Source organism: Salvia miltiorrhiza, chromosome 8 (assembly GCF_028751815.1).
Source record: "Salvia miltiorrhiza cultivar Shanhuang (shh) chromosome 8, IMPLAD_Smil_shh, whole genome shotgun sequence".
NCBI classification, from domain to species: domain Eukaryota; kingdom Viridiplantae; phylum Streptophyta; class Magnoliopsida; order Lamiales; family Lamiaceae; genus Salvia; species Salvia miltiorrhiza.
In genome coordinates, this window is record NC_080394.1 from 46,386,329 (window position 1) to 46,405,546 (window position 19,218).

Consider the following 19,218-nt stretch of genomic DNA (forward strand, 5'->3'; position numbering starts at 1 on the left):
TAGAAAAACGTCCCTGAATATCGGCAATGAGAAACATAAGCACTGTGAGAGGCGGTGAAAATTAAAGTTTCTGACATAGTGGAAATGTCAGCGCTGGCGGCAACGTCAGAGTGAAAGTTCAGCGCTGGCATTTCAGAGGGGAAATTCAGAGCCAGAATAGAAGTTCAGTGCCAGAGTGGAAGTTCAGCGCTGGGATAAGACTTTTCTGCCTAACATAAACAAGAACATCCAAGAATCAAGGCAACCGAGCAGGCACCAAAAGAAGAAACACAAAAACAGAAAGCAAAGAACAAGAAAAACATAAATAAAACAAAACCAACTGTGGGTTGCCTCCCACAAAGCGCTCTAATTAATGTCTAGAGCTCGACATCAGCCTTAATTCATCAATCAGGATCGTGCAGAGCTTGAGACTCCACCACCATCGGAGGACTCTGGTGCTCATAGTAGGGCTTCACGCGATGACCATTTACTCTGAAGTTCTCCTTAGTATTCTCAATGTACAGCTCGACTGCACCAGGGTCAAACACATCCTTGTGATTTGCAGGGAGTTCCTTCAGCTCTAACTCGGGTTTCTTGGACCCCACCGGTTCATCAAGAGGCAGCGTAGCCTATTCCATCTCTTCGTTGAAGCCCAACATTACAAGAAAATGTTGTAGTAGATCTTCATCACTACGAGTATCCAATAATAGCAGCATAAAATATTAACACTGATTTATATGCATGGTGAAAGCACAGTTTAAATAGCTTCAAGATCTTGTTGCCTGAGTAAATATGATAATTAAGAATTAAAAAAAAAAAAAAGACATTGATTATTATGAAACAACTAATATGTACCCAAACGCTTCACCAACCTCTAGTGTACACTGGAATACAGCTTCAAATATTCGAGGAACCTTCTCAATCATTGTTCCCTTGTACCTAAACAAAGTTGAACAAGAGAAGAAAATTAATGATGAACGACAGCAGGATCTAGAGAAACCATATGCATATAAGCAATGACATCCAGGGCACAATAAAATCATCATGTTCAACAATGGTACTTGCCATAAAAGTGGCAAAGTATTCTTAGAAACACTTAAAGTTGCTGTAAAATCATTGTTAATCATTGCATGTATATGCAGTAGGTTGTCAGGAGGTCAGACGGTGTTCTGCTACAGATATCTAAGACATAGGAGCAAATTGTAAAAGAAACCAAAATAAAAACTTACTTATTTATTATTGTTGCGAAGAGAGATAAAACTTCTGACTCTCTCGCATCAGGCAAATTCCGGGCATAGTCACCCAGCACATGGTCCATCATTGGAGGCACAAACTGTTTTCCGAGATGTTTCTGTTCTTCAGCTTTATCTGTTAATGTCTCAGCTTTTTCTAAAAATGTCTCAATGAGCTTTAATGTTTCCCTCTTGACTGAACTGTTGAAAATGGACGAGATGAACACAGCTATCAGACTGAAAATGGACAAGCAAAATGATGATCCAAAATTTGAAATATACCGTAAGAGTTTCACAATAGATGTCCGAGAAGCATAGGGCCCTCCTTGGGCAATACTGGTGGCAAAGCTACCTGGATCACGCTCCTTTGGTGGCAAAGGCTGCTACATGATAGAGTTTGCAACTTCTGATACTAGAACCTTCTCATTGTCCTTGAACTTCCTCTTGTTGGAGGCCAACTCCTTGAAAAACTTAACATACGCCGAGACATTCCTGATTACTGACGAAGCTGTCAGTTTGAGCTTTGTGCAAATAAAATATCCTGTGCCCACAACTAGACTAGTGTCGCAGCCCGAAATCCCGACGCTAGTAATAGCGGGGTACGAGTATCGATACGACTATTTTAAAAGAATAAAAGATAAGAATAACTAGATTGAACGTCATGCGGAAGCTCAAAACAAAGCATGCTAAGGAAAATTATCATAAATGAACCCAAGGGTAAAATCGTCAACGTCGTTATAACTTTTTAATTATCAGGAATCTCACGAACAAAAACAAAACGGGTATAACTCATTTTTTCATAAGGAATAATAATATGCAGAGTATCGCAGCAAAAGGCGAACCGATTATATGTATGAAGGCACATAACCGTGAGTGTATTTCTTGATTTCAAAAGAAAAACTAAGTATCTCAACATCAAGACTCTATTATCATAAAGGCAATATGGAAATTTAAAATACATCGATTGAAACTTTCCCCACCAGCACCAGACCAATCTCGCTCCTTGCTTAGCCTGCACATTTAGAAATATATGCAGGGCGTGAGTACATAATACTCAGTGGGCAAATGCCGAAAAACAAGAAAGGTGCTCTTAGAGCTATATGTTTGAAACTTGCCACATCTCAGCAATACACAGAAATAAAGTTAGCGTAAATGAATCTGTGCATGCAGTTTTCATAATCATGATATCATAAGTAAACGACTGCAGTCAAAGATCATCACATGTATGTACCACATCTACAACTCATCATCATCAAAGGTACTGAGAAGTAGGCCTCCCTCTCAAGTACCGTGACCGGCCGCCCCGAAGACGACTCACAGTCACCTCTGCGCACAAAATCCCGCTTGTGGCAGGACCGAATTCATCTCATCTCATCAGTAGATGGTAACATACAAGCTCAACATCAAAAATTGGCAAGTCAAACAGTTCTTAAACATCATTTAGCTCAATATTTGATAAACTCATAAATATCATCATCAATCATTTTAGAAAGTTCAGATAATATACGTATACTCAAAATATTGCCCACCTGAAGTCCTTCGCTAATCCTGGAAAGAAATCAGGAGACTTACTTCTTCGTCTCGCTCGGGCCTTCATATATCATCATCACATCGTCATCGTCATCGAAGGTTCATGTGATAAAACAAACCTTAGTCAGAAACTCAATTTGTAAAGCCAATCTCATCTCAACTATAACTTCTCACTCAACGTCTATTTACCCAATAAAACTCAATCCCTAGGTATACTCGGCTTCTAAGGATTCACACGTCCTATTTTCGACTTAACTCTCAACTCGGCTCAAACTAATAGCAATCAAGCACATAAACAATTAAGCATATGAAAAACACACATAGACAAGTCAAAAACAACTTCACTTTGCACTGACTCAACTTCAAAACCTCACCAGACTCTGTACAGAACTCCCCTGGAGTCGTAACTTATACCCAAAGAAACCTCTTTGAGTCTAGTTTCATTTAAAAAAAAGTAGGATACCATATTCGGCAGTTTTTAGCAACCGAAAAGTTTGATTTTTGAAAAATAGTAAACGTGGTCAAAAAGGTCTGAAATTTGGTGGGTACATATCTAAGACACTTATGTCTTAAAAATAAAAATTTGGGTTCCAGATTGTTAAGGAAAGATACTGGAATAGGTGACTCTATTGGCTACTCACCGAACAATTCGGCAGAACGTAGCAGTTTTGGTTTTACATTTTATAAAAATAGTAAACGACGTCCAAATGACTTGAAATTTTACCGGTGTGCTAAAATCTCTCAGATATATTTACCATAAAATTTTCATGGTGTTTGGGTATCAAAAACCCCTCGAACACAGTAGGTCAGTGCGTCATGAAAAATGACTCTGAATTCATACACACAAGCAAACATTCTCAACTCAACATTTCTTCAAAGCAAACTCATCAAAGCTCATTTTAAGCACTTATCGCACTAAAAAACATTCAAGTACAACATAATACTCATAATACTCAATCTTGACTCTTTTCTTTCATCATAAACTCAAATCTCATGGAAAACGTTTCAACGAACACGTCAATCAAATTCTCTTTTCATTTTCATGCTCAAAGTTGCTCAAATACTCAAACATGATCTTATACACTGATGCAGCCCGAACAGAACTAAGCTCGCGCCAGAGCAGAGCTGAATTCCACGCCAGACCAGAGCCAAGGATGCCAGAGCTGAAGTCGTTCCGCCAGAGCAGCGAAGTTATGCACTCGCCAGAGAAATCAAAATGCCAGCGCAGCGGAGTCGAAGGCCAGTGCAACGGAGTCGAAGGCCAGCGCAGCGGAGTCGAAGGCCAGCGCAGCGGAATCGAAGGCCAGAGCAGAGAAGCCGAGTCTTCCAGAGCAGCGAAGTCGTCTCGCCCGAGCAGAGGAATCCTCCCGCCAGAGGAATCGTTCCGACAGAGGAATCTTCCCGCCAGAGGGATCCTCCCACCAGAGGAATCGTCCCGAGCAGAGGAATCATTCCGACAGAGCGAACTTTCAGAACAAAGCAGAGATGGCGTTTACAGAGCTGGCGTTTCCAGAGGGGCGTCTTCCAGGCTGGCGTTCTCGCCCGAGTTGTCAAAACTTGCTGAGCAAGTTTATTTGTTTCCTTTGTTTTCGTTATTTCCTTCTTTACATTATGGTTTCCTTTGTTTTCGTTATTTCCTTCATTAGATTAAGGTTTTTAGTTTGCCTATATATATGGCGGCTGTATGAAACGAAAGAACAACTTATATCTTTTATCAATCAAATTTGTGAGATTATTCTCTCTTGAGGACTTCAAGTCTTCCTGAATTTTGCCCAGGCAAATTCAACCTATCGGCGTATCGGCGGGTTCATCATCCCTCGTCGTGTGTCATTCAGCGTCTCCGAGTTGTTGTATCAATCGTACGTTGGGGTTAGGGATCCGCTCTCTAGAAACGGCGTAGATTAGGTCAGGGGTTTTGGGACACCATTCCATACTTCCATTTGTCATTCAACGTCTCCAAGTTGTTGTATCAATCACATCGTTGGGGTTTAGAGATCCGTTCTCTAGATAACTTCGTAGATTAGATTCAGGGGTTTTGGGATATCCACACTTTATCTTTACTTCAGTTCTCGTTTCAAGGTCTAGAGATCTAGAGATCTCGTAATCATATCATAAACCATATAACTCATTATACATATATGGATTCTCTTTTTCTCATGTAAACTAAACTCTAGTGAAAACTCATGTATCAACATAAATCTCTTAATAAAACATGACAAATGTTCACATAATGGTCATAGAGCAATTAGACCTCATTTTACCAAGCATCAACCTCACATTATTTAAGAACTCAAAAACTCGTATAAACTAAACTAAGTCAAAATTTTACTTAGCCAATAAAAGACTTAATCAAACATAAAAAGACACTACTATCATGCTCAATCACATATATCCTAAACCAAAATCACTTAAATAACACATAGGCAAAAGTCCTAATTTTTATTAAACTAAACTCTTGGAAATTTTATAAACACATATGAATATTTAATCCATTCATAGATCTATTAATCTTAACCACTTAATCTCACATATAAACCATCAATTTACAAATTAGAGCATAGATACACATATCCCTAATTTTATTAAACTAACTCACATCAAACTCATCAATTGACATCATATACTCAATTTACTCCATCAATCATCATCATATACATCTCATGGACTCATCTTCATCATCTATTCATCATTTAAATAATCAACTCAAAAGTTCCCAATTTTGGGTAAACTAAACTCCATCGAACTTTCACATCTCAAGGCACATGCTTCACAACACACATCAATCATCAACAAACATCATATAAATCTCATTTTTCACCCCAAATCAAGAAAAGAAAAAGAAAAATTTTTTAAGGGTTGAAGACCCAAATTTTCGAAAATTTTGGAAAAAGGAAGGGGGTGATTTTCTTGCTTCAATCTTTCAAGAATACTCACATACAACATCCTTCAAGCAAGATTTATGGAATACATGGTCACTTACCCAATTTTCTTACCAAGACTCACACTTTCTCACTCTAGCTTTGAAGCCCTTCTTCAATGATTCTCTTGAATTCAAGTAGCTAGGATGTGTTTATGTGAGATTTAAGAGTGGATTGAGGTGTTTGGTAAAATTTTTGGAAGCTCCGAAGGTCTCTACAATGGAGGAAAATGGAGGAAAGTGAAAGATGAGGGAGATAGGTGTTGGTCGAAAATGGTGAGTGAGGGAGAGAGAAAAAATTTTGCAAGATATGTTTCGATTTGCTAATCTTGTGAAGATTTTAAGATCTTAAGGAAATATTTGAAATCTTATGGAATCTTGATCTCTCTCTCTCTAATCTCTACACTCTCTCTCTAATCTCTACACTCTCTCAATAATCTCTACACTTGGCAATTTGTGGTATTTAGTCACATGCTTGAGAAATTAAAATAATAGTGTGAGAAGGGTGATTAAATAATAATCACAATAATTATGGAAATATTACTCATTAATAAAATATCATAGCATAATTATTCATGTGACCAAATAAAATAATTATAGCACTAATATTAGTGCACTCACTCAATTATAATATTCCTATTCGTAGGAAAAATAATTTAAAAAAAAATATTATGCTTGGAAAAATTTTCATAAACCGGCATCATTCGATTTCTCGGTAAAAATAAACCGTACTTGCTTTGGAAACTTAATCAAAATTCCCAATACTAAAGTCTCAAATAAAAATCATAATAACTTGGTCATAAAGACACACGTCACATAAATCACATAATCAATCAGTCACGTAAATTCACATAACATCATATCAAAGCAGTCGGCAAACACAGACAACCTAGACGTCTCTCTGACCGACTCTTTTCATCAAGGTTCTCACTCTTTCTTCCTCGACTCTATGTCAGACTCATTATTCCTATTTTCTTAATAGGACAGTAAATCTCTGATAACTCGGTATCCGGTAATTCTATTCCCGGTAGTCGGAAATAAAATAAAATCTCAACTCAATTCAATCAGCATCTCTAGCTCAACTCATTTCTCAAATCTCATCACTCTAACTACATCATTGGTTTGTTCACTCGTAACTCTATTTAAAAGACAATCTGTCTTAACTGGTCATAAAAAAAATTAGTCTCGCATCTCGACATCTCAGTACTCTCAATAGTGTTAAGACACTATCTCACAACATAGGAAAAAAATACGGGGTGTTACAACTAGCTAGTGGTAAGTCCAGAGTCGAATCCACAGGGAATTGAGCAGTAACTCCTCTTGCAAGGGTGTCACTAAAAAGGGTTTGAATTCTGCAGTGTTCTGACCACAACGTGCGTATGGGCAGAACGGGGTTTCCAACTAAAACTGAAATAACAAGGTAAACAAATCAAATAACAAAACAATTCTGACTTGGGTTTAAATCACTAAGCATGAACTGGTCACTCGATCATTGGTGCAAAGATAAATCACTATACTCGCATACCAGTGGTTATAGGCATAAGAATTGTTGTGCCCCTATTGTCACTCGTCACGCACGCAAAAACCCCTTGCCCAATCTATCCTTTCAGTTCATGATCCCTTAGAAGGTTCAGCTAATGAAAATCAACTACCTCGGGCAACATCCACGCTCTCTGCGATGGCCTATCGCTAGTTGTGCTTTGCCCAAAATGCTTTAGGATTTAGATAGACCCACTTGACTCTTACGCTGATATTTCACAGCAGTCACGGCTCCAACACTCGTTGTACTATTTTGGAGGTCGATGGCGTTTCGCCTTATGCCCAAAGTATTACTTGTGGCCAGAACTCCCTAGTTAACTTGTGATCAATTAATTAACCAAGTTGTTACAGCCTTATTGGAATCAAACCTAGTGTATCGGGAATATGCTCATACAGTTGTTATGCCCAAATTAGACCTCTCTAGTTAAGTGTTCATGCTTAGATCATCTTGAAGGAATATTAAACTGAATTAATGCTCCGTTTGCTCGATGATCATTTCTTGGATTATTATTAATTTATCATACAACGATTAATCCTAACATGCTCCTATGAATTTAAGTGCTGCACGTTGGAGTTCCGAAATACCTGAAGAATTCAGAAGAATTCGTCAAACTCGCAGCTGAACAGACCAGTCAGCTTCAAACCTTTGTTTGAAGCCTCAAACGTCCTCAAACCGTATTCTGCCCAAAAATACGACTTCTTCGTCTTCGCAAGAGCTTTCCGTGGCCACCTGTTTCGCCTGAATCGGGGTTATGTGGAGGAAGTTATGGCCGTTCTCCCGAATCTGCCAGAACTTGATTTCCTGCGAAAATCTGACTCCAGCTCAGATCTTCTGAACTGTATCCCGCTCAGCTTTCACCGTTGGATGGACAACGAGCTGTGAAAGTCCCAAGAGAGAAATAAAGCTCCACACGTTTTTCTGCGCCCCACAACTCTCCAAAACCCTAATATTTTGTCAGTGTGTTTTCCTGAGAGCTGACAGCTGTATTTTATAATAAATAAAATACGTAGGAGGCGCAGATTAAGTGTAGGAGGCGTGTTCTCTCTTTGCTAGGGCTAGGAGACTTTGGGCCAGTCCAGGGACCAGATACAAGGAATAAAGATGGGCCTCAAATAAATTAATTTTCATTGGTCAGCCCATACCATAATTAATTTATAAATATTAGTTCATTCCACTAGAGAACCAATATTGACTTACCCCTTTATTGCCGGTGATGAGTCGGGGCTTATATTTTAGAATTATTACATCCCCGTATTTAAAATATCCGACATCCATTAATTAATTAGAGCTCTGACAGCTTAAATTAATTAATCTCTTTGTAATCCTTAAGTAGTACCACTCAAACCTTATTATTGCGCCTGAACTTAATCAACCTGCAGGGTTTAGCGCAATAAACATTATTGAGCTCCTTAAGGGGATGTCATTATCCTATATCGGATACGGGTACTAATACAGATAATCAAATATCATATATTAACCGCTATCACCCAAGATACAGAGTACTCAAGTTACTATATAACTCTCACTCATAGTAAATCAAAGTGACACACGAATTAACATATATATCTGAAATCTTATTAGTATTAAGATTTTATTAAGTCACCGAGATCTTGATTCTTCACTTAAGTCAGATAGAAGAATACATCTCACTGTGGTCCTATCAATACGTTATGACGTACCAGTATAGACAAGTAGTCAAGACAAACTACTTCCATCTATACCGCAGCCTAAACCAATAATTTGTCATAGAGTTATTTCGGCTGTGATCATATTATATCTCTTAAGGTTATTCCAATTATATGGTCTTCTGTGATCTACAACACACCATATAATCTACTTATATAGAGATAGAGAACATACATATGCAATCATGAACACAATCAGACAGGAGAGTAAAATAGTGAACTTAGGAAACATTGTATACAAGCATAAAACGTTCTTGCTTTCAATATACAAATCCAACAATCTCTCACTTATACTAAAGCAAACTTTTAGTATACAATGTGTCTAAATACTAGCTATTACAACAAACACCTTCACTTCTTCTCCCACTTATACTGAAAGTTTTTCTCTAAGTGGGTGGCATCAACCGCAATCTCATCCCTCGAGCATGCTTCTCGTAGGCCTTTTGCGGCAAGCTCTTCGTGAAAGGGTCAGCTAAGTTCTCCAATGTATCAATCTTCTCAACTAGCACATCTCCTCTGCTTACGATTTCTCGTGTGATGTGGTACTTTCTCTCTATGTCTTTGGTCGCCTTGTGGCTCCTGGGTTCCTTAGAATTTGCCACTGCACCCGAGTTATCACAATAAATTATGATACTCTTAGGCAAATTAGGGACCACTCCTAGATCCAAGAGGTAGTTCCGGAACCATACAGCCTCTTTAGCAGCTTCAGAAGCAGCTACATACTCGGCTTCCATGGTGGAGTCCGCAATGCACTTCTGCTTTGCACTCCGCCATGATACGGCTCCACCTCCCAAGGTAAACACATAGCCAGAGGTAGATCTCTTCTCATCCCGGTCAGCCTGGAAATCCGAATCGGTGTAACCCAAAGGAATTAGACTGTCTGACTGGTAAACTAGCCTATAATCTCGAGTCCTTTTCAGATACTTGAGAATGTGCTTTACCGCAGTCCAGTGTCCTGGTCCAGGGTTCGACTGATATCTAGCAACCATGCCAACGACATAGCAAATATCAGGTCTCGTGCAAAGCATTGCATACATGAGGCTACCTACAGCGGAAGCATATGGTACCTTCCTCATTTCCTCAACCTCACTAGGCGTCTTAGGATACATGTCCTTAGACAGAGGAATGCCATGTCTGAAAGGTAGCAAGCCTTTCTTGGCAGTTTGCATGCTAAAACGAGCAATCACAGTATCAATGTAAGACGCTTGAGATAAGCTCAACATCCTTTTCTGGCGATCACGAACAACCTTGATCCCCAGGATGTACGCTGCATCTCCTAAGTCCTTCATTTGAAACTATTCGGATAACCACTTCTTTATGTCCGATAATAGCTCGACATTGTTGCCAATGAGGAGGATATCATCTACATAAAGTGCAAGGAAAACCACGTCACCATTGGCATCTAAACGGTACACGCAACTTTCGTTTTCACAACGAGTAAATCCATAGGATTTAATGACCTCGTCAAAACACTTGTTCCATGACCTCGAAGCTTGCTTAAGTCCATAAATAGGACTTCTTCAGCTTCCATACAAGATGCTCTTCGCCCTTCTTCACAAACCCTTCGGGTTGCTGCATATAGATGTCCCTTCCTTCTTCAAGGAAACCGTTTAAGAAAGCGGTTTTGACATCCATTTGCCAAACCTCAAGGTTCATGTGGGCTGCTATGGCAAGGAGTATTCGGATAGACTTAAGCATGGCAACTGGCGAAAAGGTCTCATCATAATCTATACCCTGTTCCTGGGTATAACCTTTCGCGACCAGTCTAGCTTTGAAAGCTGCGACTTCGCCATCCGAATCTCTTTTTCTCTTGTATACCCACCTACTACCTATAGCTAAAAAGCCATCTGGCAGTTCAGTTTTCTCGTATACATCCATAGCAGTCATGGATTCTAATTCAGAAACCATGGCGTCGTACCAAGAATCTGCATCTATATCTTTCATTGCTTGTCTAAAGTTATCAGGGTCGATATCATTTTGTTCATCAACAGGGAGAAGATCCGAAGATTCTCCCAAGAACATAAATCGATCGGGCTGAACGATAACCCTCCCACTACGACGAAGCGGTGGTGGTACAGCTGTGACAATGGTTTGTGCAGTGTCCTGTGGTGCATTCACTTGCACACTTGGCTGGGGTGATGGAATCGCCTGTCCGTTGCCTTCGATTTCTTGAAGGACAATCTCGGACTTAGACTTGTGTTTATCTATATAATCCTGTTCCAAGAATCGTGCGTTGGTGCTAACAACCACTTTCTGATCCTTAGGATTATAGAAATAACCACCTTTCGTTCCCTTAGGATATCCTATAAACAACATTACTTCGCATCTAGGCTCCAATTTCTTCGCTTCCTTGTCAAGCACGTATGCAGGACAACCCCATACCTTTATATGGTTAAGACTGGGCTGATGCCCATACCATAACTCGACAGGGGTTTTAAGAACTGATTTGGACGGCACTAAATTCAGCAAGTAAACCGCTGTTTCCAAGGCATATCCCCAAAAAGAAATAGGCAACGATGTATAACTCATCATTGATCGTACCATTTCCAAAAGTCCTGTTTCTTCTCTCCGCTACATCATTCTGTTGGGGAGTACCTGGTGCAGTCAATTGGGATGTAATCCCAGAATCTGACAAGTATTGCTTAAACTCGTTTCCGAGGTATTCGCCACCGCGATCAGACCGCAATGACTTGATAGATTTACTCATTTTCTTCTCCACTTCCACCTTGAATTCTTTGAATTTCTCAAAGCATTCAGACTTGCGTTGAAGTAGGTAAATATACCCATGTCTTGAGTAATCGTCAATGAAAGTGACGAAATACTCATACCCTCCACGAGCTCTCGTGGACATCGGTCCACACAAGTCAGAATGAATCAATTCTAACACAAGCGAGGCCCTACTCCCCTTTGCCTTGAAAGGCCTTGCCGTCATCTTTCCCTCTATGCAGGATTCGCAGGTTCTAAATGGAACAGCTTGAAAGTCTTTCAAGACTCCATTTGACACGAGCCTTTGGATCCTACTTAGATTGATATGGCCTAACCTTAGCTGCCAAGCATGTGTATATTGTTCATGAGAGAAGTATTTCCTTTTATTTGGATTTGGACAGATTTGTGATGTAGATGCAACATGGACAGAGTTATTAATACGACATGTAATAGTATAGAGAGAATTGTTCAAAATTCCAGAACAAATAATCTTGTTATTTTTCATGATAGAGACACCTCTATCAAAAGTAACAGAAAATCCATCCATAAACAATTTTGAAACAGAAATAATGTTCCGCCGAAACTCCGGCACATATAAAACATCTCTCAAAACTAAAATGTCATCACCAAAACATAAAGATAACTCTTCAATAGCAACAGCTGCGACCTTCGACGCATTGCCCATGGAGATGGTGATCTCATCACTTCCCAGCTCCCTTGTCGGCTTGAAGCCCTGCAAGGTGTAACAAACATGATCAGTTGCCCCCGTATCCACTACCCATGAATGAGTAGAAAACGAAGCTAAACATGTCTTAGTTACTAGAACTTGTGACGTACCTTGTCCCTTTGCCTTGAGCATCGGACAATCTTTCTTCCAATGCCCAATCTTGTTACACTTGAAGCACTTTCCCTTTGCCGTTGGCTTCTTCACGCCGCCGGTAAGGCCGTTCACTTTGGCTTTGCCACTCCCACTAGCTTCGTTGTCATTCTTGCCCTTTGGACCTTTCCACTTTTTTTTCCCGCCTTTCGACGAAGAAGTAGATCCCTTGGCAGCGACAAGAATCTCTTTCCCTTTCCGCGTGCCCATGACTCCCTCCGCCGTAACTAGAGCATTCAACAACTCATTAAGAGTATAGTTGGCCTTGCTCATAACGACGTTGAGACGGAAGTTCTCATAGGATTTGGGGAGAGTGTTGAGGATGATATCGACTTTGGCTTCGCCTTCGATACCCCCTCCTAGCAGATCAAGCCTATCAAACAAATTTATCATATGCATGACATGATCGTGCACAGAACTGCCCTCGCTCATACTACATGCTAAGATTTCTCTCATTATGTTAAAGCGGGCAGATCTCTCGGAATCCCCATAAACCTCAGAGAGATTTAACATGATCGTAGCCGCGTCGTCCATGACCTGATGCTGGAGTTGCAAAGTTTGCGACATAGTCATCATACTTGGCCATATTATTCGACTTGTGCCACCTCCTATGCGCCTCACGTTCCGCATCAGTCGACTGATCAGTTAAGGGCGCGGGACGTGGAGTGGTAAGCACAAAACTGTGCTCATCAGCGTCAAGAATATACATTATGTGGCGTTTCCATTCGGTATAGTTAGGACCGGTGAGAGGATTGTTTGCTAGAATATTAATGATCGGAGACATAGACATATCTGAAAGTAAACAATTTAAAAACGTAAGAACATGAAGCACATAATTCGTAACAATAAATATTGTAACCTTTTGATAAAACAATATTAATGAAACCTCCAACCGCTCAAAGAATCCCATGTGCAAGCCACGCGGGTGGACGTTTACACAAGAACTCCTTAACCAGACTATTTACTTAGTCGTTTAATTTCTATCCATGTCAACTTAACCTTTTGACAAAGGAAGTTAATACTTGGACCTTAACTAGACCATATTATAATCAAGAAGGGACTCCTCGGGGAGTTGTACATTGTACTTGATATGATATCTAAGCAATGACCACAATTTAACCTTGATAATTAAATTCTCGAAATTGACATACTCACTCGGACCATGCCGCTTTCAATTTAATTATCTTGGTTATCTTATTTAATTCCATTCTCCAAAGTACTCATGGAAATTATACAAGCAAGCCACGCGGGTGGACGTTTACTGCATAACTTCCACTACTTCAATGGATTTAAATATTTTTATAGAAACCTCTTCTGACAAACTTATGAGAGGACAAATATGAAGTAAGCCACGCGGGTGGACGTTTACTCACATCGCCAACCATTTTGTCTAGAGACCGCTTGTGGAGGTCTACATAATTTTAAGAATAAAATTATTAAGGAGTAACCACAACCTAACTTTTGAAATTAAATTTTCGAATTTGACATACTCACTAGGACCATGCCGCATTCAATTTAATTTCTTAGTTATCTTATTTAATTCCATCGTCTAAAGTACTCGTGAAAAATTACACAAGTAAGCCACGCGGGTGGACGTTTACTGCATAACTCCCACTACTTTAATGGATTTAAATATTTTTATAGAAACCTCATCTGACAAACTTATGAAAGGACAAATATGAAGTAAGCCACGCGGGTGGACGTTTACTCACATCGCCAACCATTTTGTCTAGAGACCGCTTGTGGAGGTCTACATAATTTTAAGAATAAAATTATTAAGGAGTAACCACAACCTAACTTTTGAAATTAAATTTTTGAATTTGACATACTCACTAGGACCATGCCGCATTCAATTTAATTTCTTAGTTATCTTATTTAATTCCATCGTCTAAAGTACTCGTGAAAAATTACACAAGTAAGCCACGCGGGTGGACGTTTACTGCATAACTCCCACTACTTTAATGGATTTAAAACATTTTATAGAAACCTCATCTGACAAACTTATGAAAGGACAAATATGAAGTAAGCCACGCGGGTGGACGTTTACTCACAACGCTAATCACTTTATCTAGAGGCCGTTTGTGGAGATCTAAATAATTTTAATCGTCTATAAAATTATTAATACAGCTTAGTCTTTTTCTTATCTAGAACACAACATGTAAAACATGCTCGCAGAATTCTAAAACATGCTTAAGAAAACGATAAACCTAGCATGCTTGTCTAAGCACAGTTAATAAACACCTATTAACAAGCAGAGACAAAACAGCATGCATAGAGCATAAGGGATAAACACCACGACATGCAAAGAACAGAATAAAAGAATTAAAATTCTTCGTGACCCATTCGTGGAATCCCAAAATCTAATCTATTACATTTAAAATAGAAAAGAAAGCCCAAAAACTGAACTTGGCCCGAACACTTTAGGCCCGTCGTTGGAATTAGGGTTTGGGCCCCCTAGGGTTTGAGACACGTAGCTAGGGTTTGAAACCCTAGCTACCGCCGCCGCCTCCCTCAGCAGCCGCCCCGGCGCTCGGCAGCAGCCCGGCGCTGCAGCAGCCCGCCGTGCCACCCCAGCTCGCGAGCAGCAACCCTCGGTTGGCAGCTCTCCAGTGGCGTCCAACAGCACCCCTCGACGCCTCCAGCAGCAGCGGCGGCCCTCCAACAGCTCCAGCGCACGGCTACAGCAGCCTGGGCAGACGGCTCCAGCAGGCGGCAACAGCAGCGGCAGTAGCGGCAGCGCGTCGCCCGCCGGGCGCGCACCGCGCAGAGCGCGCAGGCACGGCCCCAGGCGCGCACCGCCCTTGCCGGCTGCTTCCTCGTCGCTCGCCCAGCCCCAGCCCGCCTCGCCCCTCCACCAGCGCACATCCGAAACCGAGAGCAGCAGCGGCCGCGCGGCGTCTGCCTGGGCGCGCTGCGCACGGCGTGCTAGCACCCGCGCGCGCGCAGCCCCTCGGCACCCGCATCCCCATGTGCCCAGTCCCGTACGCCGCCCGCACGTTTCCTCCTTACACCATTCATCGTCGTTGATTCGTCGTCGTTCTTGTCTCGTTCTCAATTTTACAGATTACATAGGAAAAACAAATACAATTTGAAAAACCTAATCTAACCACGGATTTTCTCGTGGTGAAAAAACGATTACGACATCAAACGACGTACCCCACGAATCAACAAGCCACGAAGAACAATAGCAGTAAAAACAACGCACATTATTAATCGTACATAAATTAATAATAGAGCCAAGAAATTGATCCTGGGCTCTGATACCAATTGAAGGAATAACGTTCCGCTTTGCCCGATGATCGTTTCTTGGTTATTATTAATTTATCATACAACGATTAATCTTAACATGCTCCTATGAATTTAACAGCTGCACATAGGTGTTAGGAATACTTACTTGTGAAGCGGATGCAGAGATCGTTGATGATCGTGTCGAAAGACTCCAGTTCTGATCTTCTGAACTGTATCCCGCTCAGCTTTCACCGTTGGATGGACAACGAGCTGTGAAAGTCCCAAGCTAGAAATCCCTACACGTTTCCTGCGCCTCCTCAGCTCTCAAAAACCCTAATTTTTATCAGTGTGTATTTCCTGAGAGCTGACAGCTGTATTTATAAATACAGAAGAAAAGAGGGGGCGCCAGTTTTGGTGCAGTGGGCGATTTCTAGCCCTTCCTGGGCTAGGAGACAGTGGGCCAGTCCAGGGACCAGATACAAGGAATAAAGATGAGCCTCAAATAAATTAATTTATCTATGGTCAGCCCAGACCATAATTAATTTATAAATATCAGTTTATTCCACTAGAGAACCGATATTGACTTACCCCTTTATTGCCGGCATTTGAGTCGGGGCTTGTATTTAGACTTATTAAATCCTCGTATTTAAAATATCCGACATCCATTAATTAATTAGAGCTCTGACAGCTTAAATTAATTAATCTCTTTATAATCCTTAAGCAGTACCACTCAAACCTTATTTGTAACACCCCGTACTTTTCCTTATGTTGGGAGATAATGTTTTAACACTATTGAGAATACTGAGATGACGAGATGCGAGATTATTTTCTTTGATGACCAGAGAAGACAGATTTTCTATTAAATAGAGATGTTGATAGAATTGAGAATGATGTTAGAGTTAAGATGGAGACGTTGATTAAATTTTGAGATGAGATGAAAGACGAGAGATAGAGTCGAGGAAGTGATTGAGAATCACTATAAAGAGGATTAAGCTAGGGTGACGATTAGATTAATGACGAGTGATGATCTGTTTAATGTGATAACTTTGTGAGTTATTTGTTTGACGTTATGTGATTTACTTGATACATGTGCACTTATTTTTGAGTCAGTGTGATTTCCGAAAATTAGCATACATGATTAGAATTACCACCGCACACATACCTACACTCACCACCAATTTTTTTAATCTCTTTTCTCACATGTGGATAATTGGCGGATGAGACTTGCTGCTAAGGGGGAGACAAGGTACTATTTGAGCATTTAATGCTTCTTATCTTAAGGAATAAGAATCTTGTTAAAACCGAAGGGTTTCTCTCTCTTTCAGTCATTCTCATCTTTTTCGGCCCTTCAACTTCTTCTCTCTCCCTCACTACATTCTTTCTCTCCTCCATTGGAGACCAAGCTCGAGCTTCTAAAAGACGCAACTATGATGAAATCCTCCACTAAATCTAGTCCTTAAACACTTTCTACTCTTGATTCAAGAAGATTAGTGGAGTTTGATGCTCGAAGAATAGAGAGAAGATTTCCTTTTTCTCGAAACTACTTGAGTAAGTGTTTGAATCTTTTGGATCTAGACTTTATTATGTGATATATGTGTATAGAAGGATGATTGAAGCATTAGAAACTCCCCCTCCACCTTTTTCGTCATTTTCAAAAATTAGGGTTCATGCCCTTTAAAAATCTTTCGGTTTCTTTTCTAAAATTTGGGGTGAGAAATATGTTATATGTGATGATTTGAGGTGATTAAGATGTATTTTGCAAAGCTGAGTCTTGAGACATGATTTTTACAAAACCTGTGTGATATAAGAATTTGGGAAAATCCCTGAGGTTATGTCTTGAATGACGATTTGAGGATGAGCATGAAAATATGAAAGGAATAACGTGATGTTTGATGAATGAAGTGTCTAGATGAGTTTTTGAGTTGGCTATGATGTTGAGTGATAGTATTTTTGATGTTTGGAGTGTTTGATGATTTTCGGGAATGAAAAGTTGATGAATTTTCGAGTTTGCTCGCACCGTTCTGTCTTGAGTCTTGCTCTACTCAGTCGAGAATTCGTTTCCCCGCTGGCACGCCAGAGAAATCGTTTCCCCGCTGGCATGCCAGAGAAATCGTTTCCCCGCTGGCATGCCAGAGAGCTCATTTCCCCGCTGCTCTGCCAGCGAGTTCATTCCTCTGACGATCGATTCCTCTGACGATCGATTCCTCTAACGATCGATTCCTTTGACGATCGATTCCTCTGATGTTTGATTTCTCTGATGTCTGATTCCTCTGGCGACAGAGAGTTCGTAATTCCTCTGGCATTTCTCTGCTGCTATGCCAGAGAGTTCATGATTCCTCTGTGACACACACCCGTCGTGCGGTGTGGGCAAAATACTTGTGTATGCCCTAGACGGACAATACACGCTCCTATTGCTCGCAACCAAAGAACAGTCTTAGCAGCAAGTATAGGGTCGATCCCACGGAGAGTGAGGAACTACTTTACTCTTCGGGTGCACAAATTGAGTTGTCACGTCTCAACCTGTTTATCTGCACAAGTAAACTTAAACAAAGATCAAATATAACAAGGGGTAAGGTTTTCGGTTAGGTCATAACTGTTGTCAATATTTATTTCGGTCATAGACATACTGATGATCCGTCCATGATCCATATAGACTCAAGGCGTGGCCCAAAGACATTGGGGCGTTTCAAAAGGCTATACTTCACATTTAGGATGGTTGATCCCATTGTAGTCACTTGGTCCGAAGGTCACACATTCCTCGGTCACAAGGCAGTGCTTCACTCCTCCTTAGATAGTAGTCATACCCGTTACTCACCAAGTATGACCCTCACCAACCATCTCTCCCGAGGTCCCCAACTCCGCGCTTTTAGTGACACATGCCTCCTGGACTCAACTATTTCCGGCTTTGTCAGCCGACCAGTCATAGACATGCTACGGCGCCGAGATTGCTTTCCTCGTTTGATAACCATGGCTTTACGCCTCGTCACAGTTGATGGATAGTCTCTAGAGAAGCCCAAGACTGAGGAAGGGCAGTGTATCCCATCAACCCTTTCCCCACCTTCTGGATCTACAATGCCTTTTGTTGACGCTGCTCAGCTACTCGGTCTTGGGCATACCGATTGTTGCACCTTGGTATACCCTGGCTTTTGCTTGACATGGACAGCGTTTTACCGAACGGAGATCACACGTTAGGCCCCTACTGCCCATGGTTTCGAACAGATCCGTCTGGAACCATGAGACTCAACCAAAAGAACAAATGCCTCACGAATGTTTACATATTGACAACAATTATTTCCACCCCTTAAACCTCACCAAGGGAACTACTCACACATAATGGAAAACATAAATGCAAAATAAAATGAACACATGAATGAAAGGAAATTTGAAATACTTGATATAAAAATACCTAAGGAAACAACCTTGGCTTTGTTCGTCACAACGGAATTGAAATACGAAAAGCAACTAAAGTGTTTGGTGCGAAAAATGTAAAATAACAAAGTAAATTGTTTTCTTGGTGAACTAAC

General features: G+C 40.7%; 1 long non-coding RNA gene across 1 annotated transcript; it reads right to left on the reverse strand.

The window, feature by feature from the left end:
• Window positions 1-675: 675 nt before the first annotated feature.
• Window positions 676-1,552, reverse strand: LOC130996825 (uncharacterized). The gene is made up of 3 exons (XR_009092828.1): window positions 1,494-1,552; window positions 1,209-1,412; window positions 676-918 (listed from the first exon to the last, which is right to left on the reverse strand). It is a non-coding gene; the product is annotated as an uncharacterized LOC130996825 (long non-coding RNA).
• Window positions 1,553-19,218: the final 17,666 nt, after the last annotated feature.